The sequence below is a fragment of the Crocodylus siamensis genome, chromosome 4, assembly GCF_052110815.1.
Source record: "Crocodylus siamensis isolate JL-2025a chromosome 4, ASM5211081v1, whole genome shotgun sequence".
Taxonomy (NCBI): domain Eukaryota; kingdom Metazoa; phylum Chordata; order Crocodylia; family Crocodylidae; genus Crocodylus; species Crocodylus siamensis.
In genome coordinates, this window is record NC_143398.1 from 20,339,447 (window position 1) to 20,360,501 (window position 21,055).

The window sequence follows — 21,055 nt, forward strand, 5'->3', positions numbered from 1 at the left end:
AAACATCAGACTGCCAGACCAAACAGCACCCACAACTACAGCCCAGCCCAGCCCAATGAGTGAAGCGAATAAAATGGTAAGAGATAGGGGCCAGGGTAACGCTGGGACTAGGGGGTCAGTACACACACCCACAGGAGGCCTCAAATGCCTCTATACAAACTCTCGTAGTATGGGTAACAAGCAGGAGGAACTCACCCTCCTGCTGGCTGACACCAGCCCGGACATAGTGGGGATTACGGAAACATGGTGGGACAAAACGCATGATTGGGCGGTGAATGTCAAGGGCTACAGGCTGTACAGGAGGGACAGGATAGGAAAGAGAGGTGGGGGCGTGGCGCTCTATATTAAGGAGGAATACACATCCTTGTTAATTAGCAAGGAGTCAGGGGAGGTGCACTCTGAAGTGCTTTGGGTTAGAGTACATGGCAGTTGAGGGGAAAGGGACTTAACGGTGGGAGTCTACTACAGACCTCGCAACCAGGGAGAAGAGCTTGACCAGGAATTCTTGGGTCAGCTCACAGAGGTAGTGAAGGCTAAGGATGTGGCAGTCATGGGGGACCTGAACTTCCTGGACACCTGCTGGGAAGAACAGTCAGCCAGGTCTGAACGATCACGTACGTTCTTGGCCAGAGTGCAGGACCTCCATCTAACCCAGGAGGTGCACAGCCCCACCAGGGGAGACGCCTTGTTGGACCTAGTGCTGGCCATGGGTGATGACCTGGTGAGGGGGCTGCGGGTGCTCGACCACCTGGGCGACAGCGATCATCGCCTGTTGGAATCCACCATCCAGCGCAAGGTGGCAAAGGCATGCAGTAAGGCAGCAGCCCTAGATTTTAGGAGGGCAAACTTCAGCAAGCTAAGGAGGATAGTTGGAGAAGCGCCGAGGTCCCGGGGGGTGAGGGGGAGCCAGGTGTGCAAGGAGAGTGGTTGCTTCTTAAGGAGACAATCCTCCAAGCCCAAAGGAAGGTAATCCCAATGAGGATCAAAGGGAGCAGGAGGGCACACAAGCCTCCATGGCTCACCAAAAGCATCCGGGAATGTCTCCTTGCTAAAAAGGAGGCTTACACCCAATGGAAAGAAGGGGTCATCACCAGGGATGACTATTCTGTAGTATGCTCGGGGATGTAGGGGGGTAGTTAGGAAGGCCAAGGCAGTGATGGAACTGGGACTAGCTTCCCAGATTAAGGGCAATAAGAAGTCCTTTTTTAAATACGTTGGAGGTAAAAAGAAGGTCCCAGGTAATGTGGGGCCCTTGCAGGACGCGATGGGAAACTTGGTCGTCACACCAGACAGCAAAGCTAACATGTTTAACAATTTCTTTGCCTCCGTCTTCCTAAGTAGGGACCAGAACAGCCACCTCCCTGCTGGGCCCCCCTCGGGCCCCGGGGAGGCACACCTGGGCCACGGGTTAGCGAGGATTTAGTTAGGGAGCTTCTGGAGGGGTTGGACGTATTCAGGTCAGCTGGTCCGGATGATCTCCACCCTAGAGTTCTAAAGGAACAGGCCCAGGTCATTGCAAGTCCCCTGGCACAACTTTACGAGCACTTGTGGTGCTCTGGTGAGGTACTGGAGGACTGGAAGAGGGCCAGCATGGTCCACATCTTCAAAAAAGGCAGGAATGAGGACCCTGGAAACTATAGGCTGGTTAGTCTTACCTCGATCCTAGGCAAGCTGTTTGGGAAAATTATGCTGGCACACATCCAGGAGGGGCCAGCAGGGGACTGCATGCTTAGGGGCAGCCAACATGGGTTCATGGGGTCCTGTCAGACCAACCTGGTAGCCTTTTATGATCAGATCACCAAATCATTAGATGCAGGGGTAGCAGTGGACATAGTCTTCCTGGACTTCCGGAAGGCTTTTGACACTGTCTCTCATCCCGTTCTCATTAAGAAACTGGGGGGCTGTGGTGTAGACACCCACACAGTCAAATGGGTCGCCAACTGGCTGGAGGGCCGCAGCCAGAGGGTGGTGGTGGATGGTCCTTCTCAGCCTGGAAGGACGTGGGCAGTGGGGTCCCCCAGGGCTCAGTCCCCGGGCCCGCGCTGTTCAACATCTTCATCAGTGATTTGGACGAGGGAATAAAAAGCACCCTGTTCAAATTTGCTGATGACACTAAGATGTGGGGGGACGTGGGCACACTGGAAGGGTGCAACAGGCTACAATCAGACCTAGACAGCTTACAAGGGTGGGTGGATGAGAATAGGATGGGATTCAACACCAACAAGTGCAAGGTGATGCACCTGGGGAGGAACAACCAGCACCATACCTACAGGTTAGGGAACTCCCCTCCTGTCAGCACGGAGGTGGAAAAGGATCTTGGGGTCATCACTGACTCCAAGATGAACATGGGCCAGCAGTGTGGAGAGGCAGTCAGGAAGGCCAACCGTACCTTGGCATGCATCCACAGATGCATCTCGAGCAGGTCCAAAGAAGCGATCCTCCCCCTCTATGCGGCACTGGTCAGGCCGCAGCTGGTGTACTGTGTCCAGTTCTGGGTACCACAGTTCAGGAGGGATGTCGACAGCATGGAGAGGATCCAGAGGAGGGCCACTCGCATGATCAGGGACAGCAGGGCAGGCCCTATGAGGAGAGGCTACGGGACCTGAACCTGTTCAGCCTCCACAAGAGAAGGCTGAGGGGGGGTCTAGTGGCCTGTTATAAACTAGTCAGGGGGGATCATCAGGCATTGGGGGAGTCACTGTTCCCCCGAGCACCGCCAGGAGTGACCAGGAATAACAGTCACAAGCTGGCATAGGGTAGATTTAGGTTAGATATCAGGAGGCGCTACTTCACAGTCAGGGCAGCTAGGGTCTGGAACCAGCTTCCAAGAGAAGTGGTGCAGGCTCCTACCCCGGGGGTATTTAAGAGGAGGTTGGATGAACATCTTGCTGGGGTCATTTGACCCCAGTATTCTTTCCTGCCATGGCAGGGGTCAGACTAGATGATCTGCTCAGATCCCTTCCGACCCTAGAAACTATGAAACTATGAATTTCAGTCGCAGTAAGGATGCAAATTTCAATGTGGCATGTGCTTGGTGTGCTGTGAAGAGTACAACTGTAAGGAAGGCTTGGAGAAAGTTGTGGGCAGCAGTGATGTTTGCAGAGGGATCTTCTGATGAAGAAGAATTTGCAGGTTTCAATGTGAGACATAAAAAAGAATCACTAAAAGAGATGCTTAATGTCCTTCAGAATGCTGACCCCACTCGCTGACCTCAAAGATACTAAACTTGAACAGTGGGTGAACATTGATCAAGATCTTGATGGTGCATAAACCCTTATCGATGCTGAAATTATAGAAAAGGTTGTGCATCCTGACAGATGCACTGCACCTGAACAAGACTCAGAAGAAGATGACCACAGTGAAGAAACTAAAGTGGCTTGGGCTACTGCTGTACAGTGTCTGGAAACATTCTTGAAATTTGCTGAGCAGCAGTCTTTTTATTCCGCTCAGGAAGTGATGCGACTTCATGTTGCTCACAACAATTTCCTGAAAAAACGGCAACTGACTTGCAGGCAGGCAGACATCTGCAGGTTGCTTCAAAGAGCTTCTGCAGCTTGTGTCAAGGATCCAGGCAGCTTGTGTCAAGGATCAGATATTGATGTTGATGATCCTCAAGAAGAGGCACACTCCGAAGCAGAGCCACGTTCTGAGGCAGCCTGTGATCCCAAGGTGCCTTCAGAAGCACCTGAGAGGCAGTAATAGTACAGTATACTATTTTCTTTATTATTTCTTATAGTTTAAAATATTTAAAGTTTAAAATAGTTAAAAAATTGTTATATCATAGTTAAAATGTTGTATTAAAAATTATTATAGTACAGTTAAAATGAAGGGTTAGTTTCTTTCTTGAAAAAAACCCGGCATATTTGATTAACTGGCACCCCCCATTCCCCATGGAAGCCGGTTAACAGAGCTTTTACTATAATAATATTTTGTAATCAGGCATCTGATGATAACTTCTGTATTTTATGACATTTTCCCAGTTTATATTTACTTACTGTATCTATAAAAATGGCTATAAATCCTACAAACGTTCAGCGTGCTGATGGAAATTGCTGTGAATTCCCAGCAATAGTTCATGTCATTATTGCACAAGGAAAATGAAGGAGACATAAGTAACTCATTGCCAAAAAAAAGGAACCCTACTTTGGTAAACATTTTTTATTACTAGTTCCTATAATATTCATATACAATCATGTTTATTGGTGCTTTATTGAGTTGGCAGATAGATGCAGAAGAAAGTGTACTTCATTTATTTGTCACTATATGACTTGTAAGACAGTTCAGCTGCAGGAAAGAGTGCAACTTAAAAACCTTCCTTTTGCTTTTATGTTTTCCGCTTTCCATTACTAGAGCTGTGAAAATAATGGATTTTTAAATTCAATAGCTGAATCAAAAGAAATGTTTGGGGATGAGCCAGAAAGAAACTTTGTATGTGTTTCTTTATAGTAAAAAAAAAATCCCAAAATGTTTAAATTAATTTTAGAACACGTAATCCTACTTCTACTCTCTTTTTAAATGTTTGTTTTGAAAATCTCAAAACAAAACTTTTCAACATTTTCAAAATATTGTCCCTATCTTTCCTGACCAAAATTGTTCACTGAATTTGTCATGAAGCATTTCAGTGCCTCCCTACAACTGTATTAGTCAGTAAATAACATATTCACTGGAAAAATGTGCAGCCAATATGTTTTAATTTGTTTTATTTACTAAAACAAGGCACTTATGCACCCAAAGTGACTTATACAGAATGTAGGCACCTAAGTCTTTCGATTTAGAAATTAAGTTAATCAGTATCAGCCTTTATACAATAACTTGTTTTACATGTATAATACAGGAAACAGACCTTGGAGCAAAGGCTAGAAACTAGGACTCCTGTCTCCTAAAGCAGTGCCTTAACTCTTAGATTATAGTCATGACCCTCCTGTATTCTCTGTCTGTGCCTCCATGAACTTTGATTCTGCCGTGGCACAGCTTCTACAGGAGGGGTAGACGTGTCCCCTACCCCAGCCTAGCACCTAACCCAGGGGTAGGCAAAATATGGAATCTGGGCCAAAATACAAAATACCGTGGGCCAGATCTGGCACGCCAAGGAACTTTTGTCCAGCCCACAGTGAATCCCTCAGTCCCAGGTGCAGGGGGTAGTCTGTGTTGTGGCACATACAGCAGTAGGGCCAGGACAGTGTGGTGGCCAGATTGCCTTCCCAGCAACCCCAGAGGTGGCAGCTTCTTCTAGCTGCTGCTGGACCTGGCCCCACTACCCAGGCACCCCAGTAAGTCCACCCCACCTCTACTGTCGGGGGTGGGACTTGTGTGGACAGGACATGCAGCCAGGCAGATGGGATGGGACCGTGAGCAGGCAGGGAGTGGTGTTCAGAAGCAGGATGGGTAAGTGAGCTTGGGATCGTGGGGCAGGATCTTGGGGCAGTGACAGTATAAGGCCAGGCTTGGGCCTGGGGCCAGGGCCAGAGCTGAACCACTATTCACACCCCAAACACCCCTGCAATAGGTGCGGGTTCTGCAGGCAGGAATTTGTGGGGAGCAGATTGCAGCTCTGCCTTCGCCCCAGCCCCACTCTGTCACCACCCCAAGATCCCATATCCGGCCCCATTTGCAGGTGGTTGCCACCCATAACCCCATCCAATCTGCTTGGCCATGCACCCTGCCCACACAGGTCCCACAACAACTCATCAAAACTCCATATGTGGCTCCTGTGCCCACATAATTGCCCACCCCTGATCTAACCTTTAACCACTGTCCTGGGGAGCAGGCAACATGAAGCCCCTTACTGAGAAGAGCTTATAATCCATCTTCCACATCCTGTCTTAATGCTCAATCAGTAGGATACTGTACAGAAAGTGGCAGTAGCTTCTTTTCCTTTGGTAGCTACCTTTTAAAAGAAAAGAATAAGCCAGTCATCTGTCCCAAATCTGGGAGGGTATTGGGCTATGAATCCCAGTCTCATCTCTTTGCTCATGTAGACTGAAGGGAGAAGTCTAGGCTCTGGATAGGGGATGCAGTTTAGACAGACCACTGTGTTTAGCATTCTTTGTTGGCTGGTAAGAGGCACCCTGCCCTCTCAGTAGGCTGTTGCTTGTAAAGCCATAACCTGGATCACCCCTTGCACTGTATGGGGCTTTTCCAACTTTGGAATTGCATGCTTTTCTCCTAGCTGACTGGTAGATGGAGGCATAGTGTTTGATGTTTGTTATGAATACCTTGGATGTCTGAACTTAAGACTTGTAAGTATAACATGATGACTCAGGACATCTGGTCATAAATACTACTAATTTCTGGACTTATACAGAATTTATAAAGTCTCCTACCATCCCATCACTAATATGTCTCTTCTTCAGTTCATGTAGTAGAGGTCTGATGCTGAAAAGTTCCATGTTTGTATTTTTGCTGATCATAGTGGCCATGGTTTTTTAAAGGAGCAATATTGCTTCAATGGGCACTGAGGCCACATCCAGCTTGTGTCCCCAGGACCATTGTTGAGGATCAGCTCTGCCCACTCACTGCCTCTCAGACATGCAATGGCCTAGCAGTCAGGCAGTATAGAAGTGTGGGAGTAGCTCCACCCCAGCACTGCTCTCAGGGTCCCCAGAGACAGAGAGCCTGAGACTATTGCTAGGATAGGCATTCTCATCCACTCTGAGCTGCTCAGGGATACTTGCATGTCATCTATGCCAGGGTTTAGTACACTCAAGCAGGAGCCAGTGAGCAGGGTTTATTTACTCATTGGCAGTTTCAGGATCAGTACAGAAGCAGCAGAGACAGGCTAAATAAATTCTTGGAGCAGTAATACTAATAATCTTGGGATGGACTGTCCATGCACCACTGAGCACCCATGGAAGTCAGGCCACAAAACTCAAGATATCACCACCCTCTAAGACCTCCCTGCTAGGAAAGAGTGGAACCAACTTACAGCAGTCCCACAGGCTTTCCAGGTGTTGTAAATGGTTTATCAAGACATCATGGTCAATTGTATCAAAGGCCGCTGGAAGACCTAAAAAGATCATACTAGGTCTTGGTATAACTAAAAATGCTGTTAGAGGTGGATTAGCTTAATACAGAATAAGGTATAAGGGCCAGATCCAAATCACTTAGACCCAGAACAAGGGCCAGGTCCAAATCATTTAGCTCTGTACCTCAGTGGAATGTAGACAGGATTTATGTATCTAAGTCACACACAAGATCCAGATTGCCCAGGTCCAGTGGCTTCAAAATCACTTAGCTGCCTAAATCCATTTGATGTCACTATTTCAGCCGGAAAGAATCCTAGGTACGTAGATTTTCCTCCAAGCCTGTTCTGAAGGTATCCAGTTTGAGGACCTTCCACCCAAGCTCTGTTGCCATCCAAATAGGAGCTGGGAGGTGCCTAAGGTCTACCAAAGCCTCATATCTGTTAGGGTCTTGTTACACGTTAATTGTAGGTAGCTTCTGGAGCTCTTAACACCTGGATTGTTCACACAATAACGCCTGAAACTAGTTTGAAACACTCGTTAGGCAGCTCAAAGTTAAACTGTTCCAGCCTGGGTTTCTCTCTGATCTGTGGTACCAGCTCATATTACACTAATGTGTAGCCACTCTAGGCAACATGTTAACATAAACACCCTACCTGCCCCCATTCCCTGCTGGCTGGGATTGGGCCCACTTCCACCCCCAACCTCCCCAGCACCCCGGAACCCTACCACTCCCCATCCCACTTACCTGTGGCTGCCCATACTGGCCATCCCAGGGGAGCAGGAAGGAAATGGTTAACCTGTCTGCCCAGCTGTGGAGGTTGGGCAGGTGGGTCAACCTTTACCTGCCTGATCCCCCCAAGACCAACAGCACAGGCAGCCACAAGTAAGTAGTGGGAGGGTGGGGGGAGAATCCCAGGATGTGGGTGTGTCTTCCCTTTCAGTCCTCCAGACCCCTGCTGGCCTGATTGTGTGACTGGCCAAACTTGAGCCAGCACTAACACCCATCAACATTTGAGCAGCTCATAGTATAAGATGAGCTGCTTAGGCAATCTGTTCTCACCTAATTCATATTAACAATACTGAGGTCAGGAGGAAGCATAACATGTGCCCTCATCTTCATGCAGAATGACATGATGCCCACCTTTTGTTTAATAGCACCTAATTCTAGGTCCTCCTCTACCTGAGAAGACTCAAACCCACATTTCCCATTTCCCAGGGAAGTGCCCTAAACAGAACCCTCTAGAGTAGTCTCAGTGGTAGCATACTCCACCCCCCATAACCCAGGGAAAACCTGGCTTCTGAAGCCTGCCACTATCAACTTGTTAAAAATGGAACTAATTTGGTCCGATGTAGATTGCAAATCCTGAAAATCAAACCTTGAATCCAGGTTTCACCCCCTTTTGGGTACATGCACTCAGCACTAGGCCACAAGCAGCTTGTTTTATTTCCTTCTGAATCCATCAATCTTGCACTCTTGATTGCCCAGTGTTCCCAGTGCAACAGGAGCCATGCAAAGTATGTTCACAGACTTATTCTGTAGCCTGATTGTGGGAGGTGGAAAGAGGTGGGAAGTTGGGAGAGTTGGATTTGAATAACTTCAGGCTTAGAAGACCTAGAGCACAGGTCTCATGCTTTCTGGGTAAGTGGTCCAACCACCAAAGTTGCCTGTAGACATGCAGGGTGCCTACTCTGATGTGCTATAATTACAGTTCATCAGAGAAGACTCAATTAATCAAGTCTGCTGGAGTGTGCTAATTATTACGCTCCTGCAGCCTTGGTGTCTCGTATATTCAATGTCCCTACACTTCAAAATGGTGGCGGGGCACGTTAACTGAAGTTGGTAGAATGCCATTTTGATGCACAGGATGCTGAAGACACTGCAGGTGCTTTAATTAGAGCAGCTCTTGGGAGCCTCTCTAATTAAAGTGCCTCCCCCTCTTCCAACCCAGTATAAGGACCTCTCTGTATTGTCCTGGCTCATAAAAGAATGAGTTCTGGGTTTTAGTGCATTATTGTTCCCAGGGCAGAGATGTTTCACTGAAAGTTCAGTATATTGCTGGAAGAAATCTTGTTGACCAAACAGCAGAAGGTAGGTTACATTAAAGGTAATCATGAAAGCCCAAGCCCTTGGAAACATCCTCTGTGAATCAGTATTGATCCTGAACACCCAATAACCACCCACAGCTCAAGAGAGTAGTGCACAAATCATGTGTAATATCTTGAGGTAAATTAACTGAAGGCTAATAATCAATCAGCTCAGAGGAGTAATGGTGCCATTGTTCCAAGCCATATCCAAATAAATACAAGGAATTAGATGAGTTCATGGCATCCTGCCAAATGCTTTCAGGCAGAAGAAGGGAAAACAGAGCAGTGTTAATCAGAAACTCTGACTTGCTGTTTGAGGAAGAGATTATCCAGGCAGTGGGGTACCAGTACTTTGACCTTGGGACTGATGCAGATGAAGGAGATTTCCCCTGTGGAGTATAGGTAAGATGGATGGTTCTCATTCCTATTCTTTCAGGGCCTGGTTCTCCTCTATCTTACCCCAGTATAAAGCCAGAATGACTCCAAGAGGTATACAGTGGGGTAACAGGCCTTCAGCTGCTTGTCCTGAAATATTTCCAGAATGCAAGAGTAAAATGTAAATGTTTTAGAGTTTAAATTTTGGCCTTTGGACTGTCCTTTTATTCCATGTTTGTACAGTGCCTATCACATAGAGCTCCTAATTCAAGACTAGGCACTAGAATAATATACATTCTCAAAACATGTAAAATAAACAATGACCATTTTGGGTGGTCTGAAGGCATCAGACTGACATATAGGAAGACCCCTTGAAAGGAGAGCAGAGATGAAATATGAGCTAGCATATTTGTTTCTCTAAGGTTTGTGAAAACATCTCACTCATTTCTACTTTCCCAGGATCAATACCACCAGAGCAGACATCCAATGAAATTAGAGTAAAAATCTCTGTTGATATTGTATAAACCCAGTTGATATAAACTGACTTCAGAAGAATAATAATCCCATACACTATAGGGGTAGATCTTCAGCTGATGTGAAAAACATAGTCCTATGGTCTATATATTTTATACATATGGCTCTATTAGAAAGAGTCAGTCAGAGGATCTGGTAAGTGTGGCATCTGGCGGGCTACATTGCCTTCTAAAATACTGTTGCTCTGAGGTTAACATTGTCTATGGTGTAGCATCAGCAGATATTCATATCTCTCTACACCGGACTAGACTTATGTTTGCACATACTAATTGTAACTGCACTGCAGAATCATTAGCGCAGAGATATTTTACAATTCAGAATAAAAATAAAGCTCTCAATAATAATTTGAAGAGATAAGACGATATGGTTGATTGATAAATTAAGTAATTATATGAGTCTGGCTCTGGGATGTCTAATTAAAAACTCATCACTTCAACATTTTAAAGCTAGTTCTTTGCACTCTTTTATCAATTACTCAATGACTTTGGAGCAGACATTGTGCATGACAATTGGGAATAACAAAGAGAATTATATTCCAATTAAGTACTCCATAAGTAATCTCAAGTAAACTGAAATTGGCATGCATCAATCAGCGATAGCTTACAAAATCTTTTATGTATTCAATTTAGTTTAAGTGCATGCAGAGCATAAAAAATCAAATCACATGCAGGAAATTATCATAAGGCAAGAAAGTGTTAACAAAATACTGAATTCTGAAGGCTAAAGAAAATCACTGATGCATCGTGGGCTCTTTCTTTGGCCTTGCATGAGGAGGCTATTGGAAAATAAGGTAGGGTACAAATTTAAAGTATATTCCCTTTGGACTGTCCTTGTGGGTATTCTCACCCTGCACGTCTCATGTAACAGCATCCTGCATTTCAAAATGGTGGCAGGAATGCTTTATCTAAAGCTTGAATGAGCTTTAGTTAAAGCACCCCCACCACCATTCTGAAGAGAGGGGACGCTGATGCATGAGGCATGAAGACCGGCTGGAACATAGGAATGATCACGTTCCAGCAGACTCGATTAATCAAGTCTCATTAAAAAACTAGGGGACTGTGGCATTGACTCCTACATAGTCAGATGGGTCACTAACTGGCTGGAGGGCCGCACCCAGACAGTGGTGGTGGATGGGTCATTTTTGACCTGGAGGGATGTGAGCAGTGGGGTCCCCCAGGGCTCGGTTCTCAGGCCCGCACTATTCAACGTCTTCATCAATGATTTGGACGAGGGGATAAAAAGCACCCTGTTCAAATTTGCTGATGAGACTAAGATGTGGGGAGAAGTGGGCATGCTAGAAGGGAGGAATAGGCTGCAATCAGACCTGGACAGGTTACAGGGGTGGGTGGATGAGAACAGGATGGGTTTCAACACTGACAAGTGCAAGGTGCTGCACCTGGGGAGGAAAAACTAGCACCATACCTACAGGCTGGGGAACTCCCTTCTTGACAGTGCAGAGGCAGAAAAGGATCTTGGAGTCATCATTGATGCCAAGATGAACATGGGCCAGCAGTGTGGGGATGCAGTCAGGAAGGCCAACCACACCTTGTCATGCATCCACAGATGCATCTCAAGTAGGTCCAAGGAGGTAATCCTTCCCCTCTGTGCAGCACTGGTCAGGCTGCAGCTGGAGTAGTGCATCCAGTTTTGGGCACCGCATTCCAAGAGGGATGTTCACAACATGGAGAGGGTCCAGAGGAGGGCCACCTATGTGATCAGGGGCAGCAGGGCAGGCCCTATGAGGAGAGGCTACGGGACCTGAACCTGTTCAGCCTGCACAAGAGAAGGCTGAGGGGGGATCTAGTGGCCTGTTACAAACTAGTCAGGGGGGATCAGCAGGCACTGGGGGAGTCCCTGTTCCCCCAAGCACTACCAGGAGTGACTAGAAATAATGGTCACAAGCTGGCAGAGGGCAGATTCAGGCTAGACATCAGGAGGCACTACTTCACTGTCAGGGCGGCTAGGGTCTGGAACCAACTTCCAAGAGAAGTGGTGCTGGCTGCTACCCTGGGGGCCTTTAAGAGGAGGTTAGATGAACACCTTGATGGGGTCGTTTGACCCCAGTACTCTTTCCTGCCATGGTAAGGGGTTGGACTTGATGATCTGCTCAGGCCCCTTCTGACCCTACCAACCATGAAACTATGAAGTCTGCTCTAACACGCTTTAATTACAGTGTGTCAGAGCAGCCTCCTGGCTCATGTCTAGACACTGAAAGGGCCTGATTCAGATAGTATGTAGGTACCTCCACTCAGTCATTGCATAGATTCAAAAAAGGTGCCTTGCCCCATGACAGCAGGCCAGATTGACAGGATGCCCACAGACAAGGTGTTTCCAAGGAGTGTTTAATTATAAACAGGAAGGATCCTAGAGCAAGAAAATGGGAAACACTAGGCAGAGGGGTGCGGTTGAGCTCCTGTCTCTCTTGAGAAGTTAAGATGTTTCATCATCTTAGGGTCCAAAGCACCCCACTAGGAAGCATGTAAGTGGCAAGTGGTGGTGGTGGTGGTGGTGGTAGTGTTACTTTTTATATATATTATCCTGGGGCATCTTTACACTTTAACCAAAACATTAAACGAATATTAAAAATATCTTAGAGTTTGTCTACACTGCAGTGGCAGAGAGAGCTCTTTTAGCTACTGAGGCATTAAGCCTTGCCCATCCACAGGTTCTTTGTGTTTCCAGACTTCCTGAGGCCACCCCCAAGACGAGATCATTGCTTCGTTTCCAGGATTTGATGTGCAAGCAGGTTAGAGTTATTGCCTCAGCAAGATTGAAATCTGTGCTGCTATAATGTGGACATATCGGTAAGACTTTCACTGGCTGGGAAATACAAATGGTTTGTTTTCAATATACAGAATGGGTTTTGGTATCAAGTAAGTGGTAGGAACTTAAAACTCAGACTCTGCATCCTAGTTCATGTTTCTCCCAATCACAAAACTACCACATAAAGACAAGTTGGCATAGCCTAGTCAGGAGAGGCCTGAGACTGAAATGATTAGTAGGACTTAGTGTTTATGAGTAAGGCTCTCTGCTAGAGCCCATCCTCAGAACACAAAGAACCCAATGTTAATCTGTATCTCTATTTTCTCCTATACGTTTCTGGCTTGATTAATTGAGTCTGCTGCAGTGTGGTTGTTTTTGTCTGTAGGTTTTGTAGTTCTTGTCTGAAAGGTTTCTCCTATTTTTAAATTAAATTACATTTGAGGACCCATAAAACCTCAAGGCGTGTGATATAACATACATAAGATCTGGGGGCAGAGGGGATTGGAAAGCAGTTTTGTAAACAAAGGATCATTCTAGCATTCAAAGCACCATTACACTGAAAAATGGCAGCAGGGGCATTTTAACTAGGGCTCATTCAACGAGCTTTAGTTAAAGCAGCCCCTCTGCCTATTTTCAGCACGGGGATGCTGATATACATGACACTCCGGGTGCTTTAATTAGAACGTCTCTCTTGGAGTCATTCTAATGAAAAGCACCCCCCGCTCCAACTCCTGAAGCATGTGTTTAAACACCCTTAATGCACTGTGCAGGAGCATACCTGCACATCTTTTAATGACATTAATAGGCAGCAGTAGCACTAATTCTACTGTGCATTAGTGTATTAGCATGGCTTTCGCCGTGATGCGGTATGTCAGTGGAATTAGTCTACTGAACTTTTATCACTTTGTTTATGTTGGCCAGTGAACTGCAATTCTAAGGCATTATTCTGAGAAAGAAGAATATAATATCCCCCGCTGACAGAAGTTTCAACCACACCACAGCTGATATACCATACCTGAGCACTTCACTTATGGAAAGGGTATTGATGAACAGTAAGGAGTTCAGAGAAGAGCAACAAAAATGATCTAGATGCGAAAATAGATTAATTTAGAACGAGCAATCAAAAGAGATGCATATCTATGATCTAACTAACTAAGAGATCAGTAAAAAAGCAGACTGGTTGGCATTATAGAAGTAGTTAAGCTGCAGAAACAAAGACATGAAGGATTTATTTGAAGTAAGCCACAATAGTATAATTGGAGTAATGGAATAAAAACAAAGAAAGAGATCCTTTGGTGAATAATAAGAAGCATATCATGGCGCATCATTAAAACACGGAAAACACAGAGATGTGGTGAATGCCTCATTACACTGAAAATCAAAACTATACTAGACAAAACATTAGAAAATATGTTGTGGAGAACAATGTGACACTGGTAGGAAGGTGGAGTGGAACAATCTAACGATCCTTTGTCATTCCTCAGAATTAAACGCGGAAAAATTAAAGAGTTTTGAAATGAACCATTTGTTTCTCCATGTGTCAGAAATGGTTTGGTGGGGTTTTTTAACCATTTTTAACCAAAACATTCAATTTGTTTTTTACTTGACCTAGCATTTTTTTCCCTGTGAAACTGTCCTAAGTTAAAAAGGCAAACAATCCCAAAACAAAACATTTCATTTCAGATCATTCTAAACTGGTTTGCCTACCAGCTTCACCTTTATTAACACATTTTGAATTTTGACTTAATGCCTCCATGTACAACACAATGCAAAATTTCCCTAAGACCTCTTTTTCCTGTCTTCAGACAAGAGATACATACATCCCCCTTCTTGTGATGATAAACCTTATTTTGTTTTAGTAGGTAGGTCCCTTAAGTAGTTTTACCCTTTGTCACCTTGAAAAGGGATCACTGGCAGGCATAAACTGAGCATTCTTTTTCCATAAGTAATAAACTTGTAATTCTAGTGATCCGACAAAACACACTTTGTCATTTTACATTTGTCAAGGGGAAAGGCAACACTGATTTATATTTCATTAAACAATGCTAGTGCCTGCTTTGCCAACAGAAATGGTCAGATGATCTGAACACAATTGGGGACATATTAATCATTGGACTCATTAGTCTCAGCAGTTGGGAATAAATATCCAGTCTTGAAATACTATTTCTGAGCCTCTGAACTGTAGGAGGACAAGGACAGCAGTTTAATATGAAGCCTTCTATCTTTGGATACTCCTTTAGATTTCTGTTGAGTACACACTGGCATACTTATGTTCCTAACTGCAAGTACCAGACAAAAATGAGTTACAGGGAATGTTAGTAATAGATCTGTGCTACTTAACATTTTGTCTGGAATGCTATTTTGACTCACATTTGCGCTATTAGCTTTAGAAAGCCTAACAACTAATGGAAAGGATTAGCTCTTACATGCTCCAAGTGAGATGCAAAGTATCAAAGGGATTATTCAAGTACAGCTGGTGATCTATGTGTGGTCCTTGGTGTTTATTTACAGCAAACAAAATTATCATTAGTTATAGTTTTGGAAAAGTTTCCACTGGGCATCTGTGCTTTGATTAAACTTTCATTTGGCTTGTCTAAGCATGCTTGTAAAACAAAAAAGAAAAACAAGTTCTTCCTAGCACTGAATTATAAAACTCGGTCTTCAAATTAAAAAAAACCCCAACAATAATATGTCTGCCTATGCCTAATTAACCCAGTATTCACGGTGTCATATTATACAATAACAATCCGTACACATAAGGAAATCAGAGACATCCAATGATTATACACGTATCAGTAAATTGCCACTTTACATTGGTACGTGTTGCTCTGGAGCCAGATAATTTCTACTTTTTTATTCACAATTGTTGGTGGCAATAGAGAGAGAAGGAAAAGAACTACACACTAGGATGTGTGCATACCTTTTTGCTATGCCTGCACATGGGTTGTTTCTGTCAACTCCAAGAGTGTTGCCAATATGCTTTCATAGTACATGCATGTGTGTGCGTGGATTGTGCATGTGTTAGACAATAGTCTAGTAACAACAGATGTGTCATAATTATGACTGAACTGATTACATTTCCTGGCAAAACATTGCTTTAATGTAATGGTGATTTGCATCATAATTCAAGACTCAATCCTCAGTTCGACTGTACTCCTGCCATGGACTTTAACAGAAACAGGATTTAGGATTGTGCCTACAGCTAGAGAAATATGCTGTTGATTGATGTTTGATGATTTGGGAAATTAAAGCTAGATTTAGCTGCCGCACTAAGCTTGAGACAGTCTGTGGAATTCACTACCATGGAAGGTCAGAGTCGAATACCGTTACCGTACTTCAGAAAAGGATACATAACTTTGATGGCCAGAAATAACCTCAGCAATTGTGCTTGTTCATATTATCCCTGCTCTTGAAACCAAGACAGTGGTTTAAAGGTTTTCTTTATTGCTATCTACTAATTTCCTCAGGACTTCTACAAAGGCAGAACTCTCACCACAGCCGTCCCTAGGCTCTAGTCAAGCTCCCAAACCTTCCTCCTGTCCTCCCCAGACTGTGCCACAAAGTCAAGTGTGTTAATGCACTTGAAAAGAAGAGAGGAGATGATGAGACAAGACAAGGCGAGAGACCAACCAATGAAAACAGAGCTGGGCTTAGGGGGATTAGGGCAGTGCAAATAGCGCACTTGCCCTGGGCCCCTCTTTGTGTGGCGTCACATGCATTGAAGATAATCCTGAATATTCACTTTCAAACTATAAGGCAGAATCCTATTTAAAGATTTCATAGCTTAACTAATTTGTTAAAATATGTGTGTAACAAAGTGTTGTTTAATGTACATGTAATTATTTTCTGGCATTTCTTCATGACAGCAATAAATCATCCCAGCACCTGATATTGCGTACTAAAGGAGTGCCTTGTTTGACTTCTGGCCTGGACCTCACAGTTTATAAGGCCCCTGAATGAGGAGAATGAGGGCTGGCCACTCTCTGATCTTCTCCAGGGAGTTGTTCCCAACTGGTATGACCTTGTGATGTTTTCAGGTGGGACACAGTACAGTAGGACTCAGATTCCTCATTGGATTAGGTTTCTTTCCCTCATGCAAAGGCAAAACTAACCAGACGTATATAGAGCCACAGAAAACAGCTGTACAGGGCCACTGAAGTGTTCCTGCTGATCAGAAAAGCAACGACCATTGATGTAAAAGGTACAGCAAAAAACTGGGTAGCTTATTAATTTGGCAACTTGCTGTTAATTAAGTGGGTTGCTATCCATCCCTATATGAAAAAACTGGTTTATGCCACAGGCAGTCTTTTGTGTTTACATAACATCTAGTGGTGAGATCCATGGATCTCAAAGCATTGTACAAACCTCCATTCATGGTTTTTGCAGGATTCATGAATTAAATGGGCACACCTGAGAAAACAATGCTCGTGTATCAACCACTACTTCTCATTTTCTGAAATCATATTGGGAATTATGTATAGGAAGAAGGCTTCTCTATGGTTTTTAAAAGCCATCTTCATCAGGACTTAGCTGTATGAGTTGGCACAAATCGCTGTCAGCGCTGCAGTGAAGTTTTTGCTAGAGATCACTTCTAACTGTAAAACAAAGTGTTGGGCTTGAAACAGTTCCTGCATTTGCCTTGTGTTCTTTTCTTGTGGTGCAGTCTGGAAGTACATGATATAAATTCTACTGTTAAGCTGCAAAAATGAAAGCAAAGGGAGCTGCAATATTTCTGTGCGGCTGAAATCCTAACATAGAGTTCAGTATGAGACCACTGCTTGTTCTTCACAAAGTGCTTTTGATTCTTCCTGGTGTATTTTGCTGAGTGCCAAGGGGGAGTGAAGGAGTGATATGCAGAGATAGAATGATCCTTTCTTTACAAAAATTGCTTTCCAAAAAAACCAAACAAACCCAAGATCTTATGCATCTAGTATCACACACTTTGAGGTTTTATGGGTCCTCAGTGTACTTTAATTTAAGAGTAGGAGATACCTCTCAGATAAGAACTACAGGAAAATAGAGTTTCTCATTTTGGAAAAGGAGAGTATTATACTTTTTTTACTTGAAAGTGACATATGCATTGGATCAGATAATAGGGCAAATATTATGCCAACAGGCTGTCCTTTATTTTACTTGAGCACTGGGCAATTATTACTGTGTTTTTGATTTACCTGGGATCATGGAAAACAAAGGAATCACACATTAGGAAAAACTTATTCACAATCAGGGTGTCCAGACTGTGGAATAGGCTCCCTCCAGAGGTGGTGCAATCGCCTACCTTGGAAATCTTCAAGAGGAGACTGGACAGTCACCTCGCTGGGGTCACCTGACCCCCAGTTGTCTTTCCTGCTTGGTACAGGATGCTGGATCTTCTGAGGTCCCTTCCGGCCTTACAATCTATGGGCAAATCCAGGATTTTAAAAAGAGAGGGTACAGAAGTAGTGGCTGGCACCCATTGGGCAGATCATGCAGTGGGAGCAGCGGGTACAGACTTAAGACTTAAGTCCTCAAATCAATAAAGGTCCCTTCCCATGCCCCTGCTCACAGCACCCCTCCTTCCTCATCTGTGCTTATGCCACATCCCCTCCCCCATTTGCCCTCTCCCCTCAGCATGGGAAGGGCACCACTACCTCTGCTGCCTCAGTCACTTTTGCCCTGCTCCAGCCAGGGCTGCAGGGGCAGCTGTACAGAGAGCTGTTTCCTTTCCCTGCTTCTGCTCCTGGCCAGCTGGGGAACGCTGGAGGGGCAATGGGTCAGAGAGAGTGAATCCATCTACTGCTAAGGTTGCCACTGGAGCAGCGCAGCAGCATCTCTGGAGCATCCCCTACTCCAGGCAGCCGTAAACTGCAGCAGGAGGCAGGAGAGGAGGTGCTGGAGATAGGACATGAGATTAGGAAGTGAAGAATACTTTTTTTCCTATTTAAAACTACATAAGAGAAGCAATATGAAACATAAAACCTTGGGATAGCAGTGGGTTCCCCTTCCTATCCAGACACATGTACAACCTGTCCGTGCCTTAAATAGACTGTTAAGCCACATTGCCCTGCTATAGTTTGAAAAGGAATTGAGTCCAAGGATTTTCCAAATATATAGGAAATACAGACACATAGAGATGATGCAGCCTTCTCCGTTAAGCCCCCACCACATGACAGTGTGATGAGTTATAATCCTGTGCTCTCCAGCTACTCCCACCCCCTTATAAGGCAATAGGTAGGTTCAATTCACAGTGGCACCCATTATTCTGATATAATCGTGACAGGTTCTTTCTCTGCCAAAATTTCCCATCTAGAAAATGCACTTTCTTCCCCCCCATCATTTTTCTGCCTTTTCCATTTAGACTGCAAATGCTGGAAGTGGAGGCACTCTCTCTTATTATGTTTGTCCAGCCTCTACTGTAACAGTGTTTCAGCTGGGACCTCAAAGTGCTACTGTCAAACAAGTAATAAATAATAGAAATAGTGAAAATAAAGTTGGTTGTTCAAGTTTCTCATTCAGTGTTTCAAAGTATAAGCCAAGCAGAGAAAAAATAATTATTTCCTTCTTGAAACAGTGAGAAAGAAACAGGAAACATGCAATGCATTGGTGGCAAAACTCTTCCAAATAGCAACATGTAGGGGGGAGGACTGGTATTCTCCAAACCCTCTTCCAAGCTTTGAGACTCCAAATATTCAGCAAATGCCACCTTCCTTTTGGCTGTTCTTGATTTTTCTCTTTGGTTTAGATCATGAGAGGTTATTAGCTTCCTTGAACACTCACTGTAAGCTGTCAGGGTGCCAATTTAAAAATGTTCCAACAGGTGGATGCTATCGTGTTGTATTTTAAAGACGCTCCCTACCTAAGAGCCCTGAGTAAGTTGGTAATTGGGAAAGGTCCTTCAATTAAGTAGCTAGTTAGAGAAACCAAAGGACTGCAGAAGTTGCCTACTGTTCCACAAATAAAGTTTGTTGTTAGTTCAGTGTATGAACCCAGCGATCACTGCATGGTGTCAGAGGTAGCAAGTGACAAAGGACTGCAAAGAATTTGAGATCCCCACTGAAGAAGCTAGAAACAGAGCAAAAGGAACAACGCAGTCATGAGGAAGAACAGGTCTTAGTTAAACGACAGTTAGTTATTGAAGATGTATAATCTTCACCCACCTTTCTGATGTCAGGCAATACAGCAGAGAATTGGAGAGCATTCAGATTGAGGTGTGAGTGGCACTGAGCAGCTAAAAGAGCAGAAGAAAAAAAATTACATCGTCAAATCCTTAATCTTCTTGTATATTGTGGGGGACAAAGCACTAGCTGTTTATTACCCCTTTACCTTTGAAAAAGGCCAAAATATGCAGGTAAGTGTCATACTGTCTCAATTTGAGGAGTACTGTATGCCAAAAAAGAGTGAGATCTTTAAAAGATACAGATTTTTTATGTTAAGACACAAGAGAAAAAAAAAAGGTATAGATCATTATGTTACCAAACTGAAAAGCCTGAGTAAGAATTGCGCTTTTGGGAACTTGCAGACTCTGATTAGAGATAGGAGTATCAGTGGCATTGTAGACACAGCATTACAAGAAAGGCTAGTGCATAAGGGAGACTTGGCCCTAGAAAAAACTGTCCAAATATGCAGGGCAGCACAAGCTGTGATTTCCCAGACTGCAGAGTTAAATACACCAAGAGGAGCTGTCCGTGTGGTTGGCATGAAAGAACATACCCAGAAAAAACCCACTCACAAGGTGGAATTTTCCAGTGGTAAGCCATTTTACCGAGTGGAAACTTCCATTGGTAAGAATGCGAAGGGAAAAAGAGTAAATAAGCAGATGCGTGCCAAGTGTGGTAACATGGCTTCAAATGTTGTGTTGCATTTAGAAAGTGGCTTTAAGTGTAATAAAAGGAACCATTTTGCAAGGTGCTGCAGATCCTAAACACAAAAATGTCAAGTGCATACTGTTGACAGCATACCAAGAGAATTTATGTAGATATGGTAGAATCAAGCAAAATTCCCACGGGAGACTGGATTTTACCTGTGGAAATACAAGGAACAATGGTTTCATTTACATTGGACACGGGAGTTCAGATGAATATTTTACCAGCGTATGAATATAGAAAATTAAAACAGAACAAAAGTGAGTTCAGCAAACATCAGAATATCTGGTTATTCAGGAGCAAATATACCAGTGAAAGAGATGCATTGTCAGCTTCCGAAGTAAAAAAAGCGACAAAAGCTGAATCTGATACTTCGTTGGTCTGTTAAGGAAGCAAAACCTCCTGAAAGACTCATGGGGATTTGTTAGGGGTTTCAGAAAAGGGGGAATAGGAAAGTGAATGGTAAAGACTCACTCTGGAGTGCAGTGGTGG

General features: G+C 44.2%; 1 long non-coding RNA gene across 1 annotated transcript in view; it reads right to left on the reverse strand.

The window, feature by feature from the left end:
- The window catches only part of LOC149865528 (uncharacterized), a 28,986-nt gene that overhangs the window by 3,514 nt on the left and 4,417 nt on the right, over positions 1–21,055 (reverse strand). The window contains exons 3-5 of the long non-coding RNA XR_016442152.1: positions 20,660–20,721; positions 19,859–19,929; positions 18,001–18,119 (exon numbers count right to left, since the gene is read on the reverse strand). This is a non-coding gene — a long non-coding RNA (uncharacterized LOC149865528). The remainder of the gene's footprint in view (positions 1–18,000; positions 18,120–19,858; positions 19,930–20,659; positions 20,722–21,055) is intronic.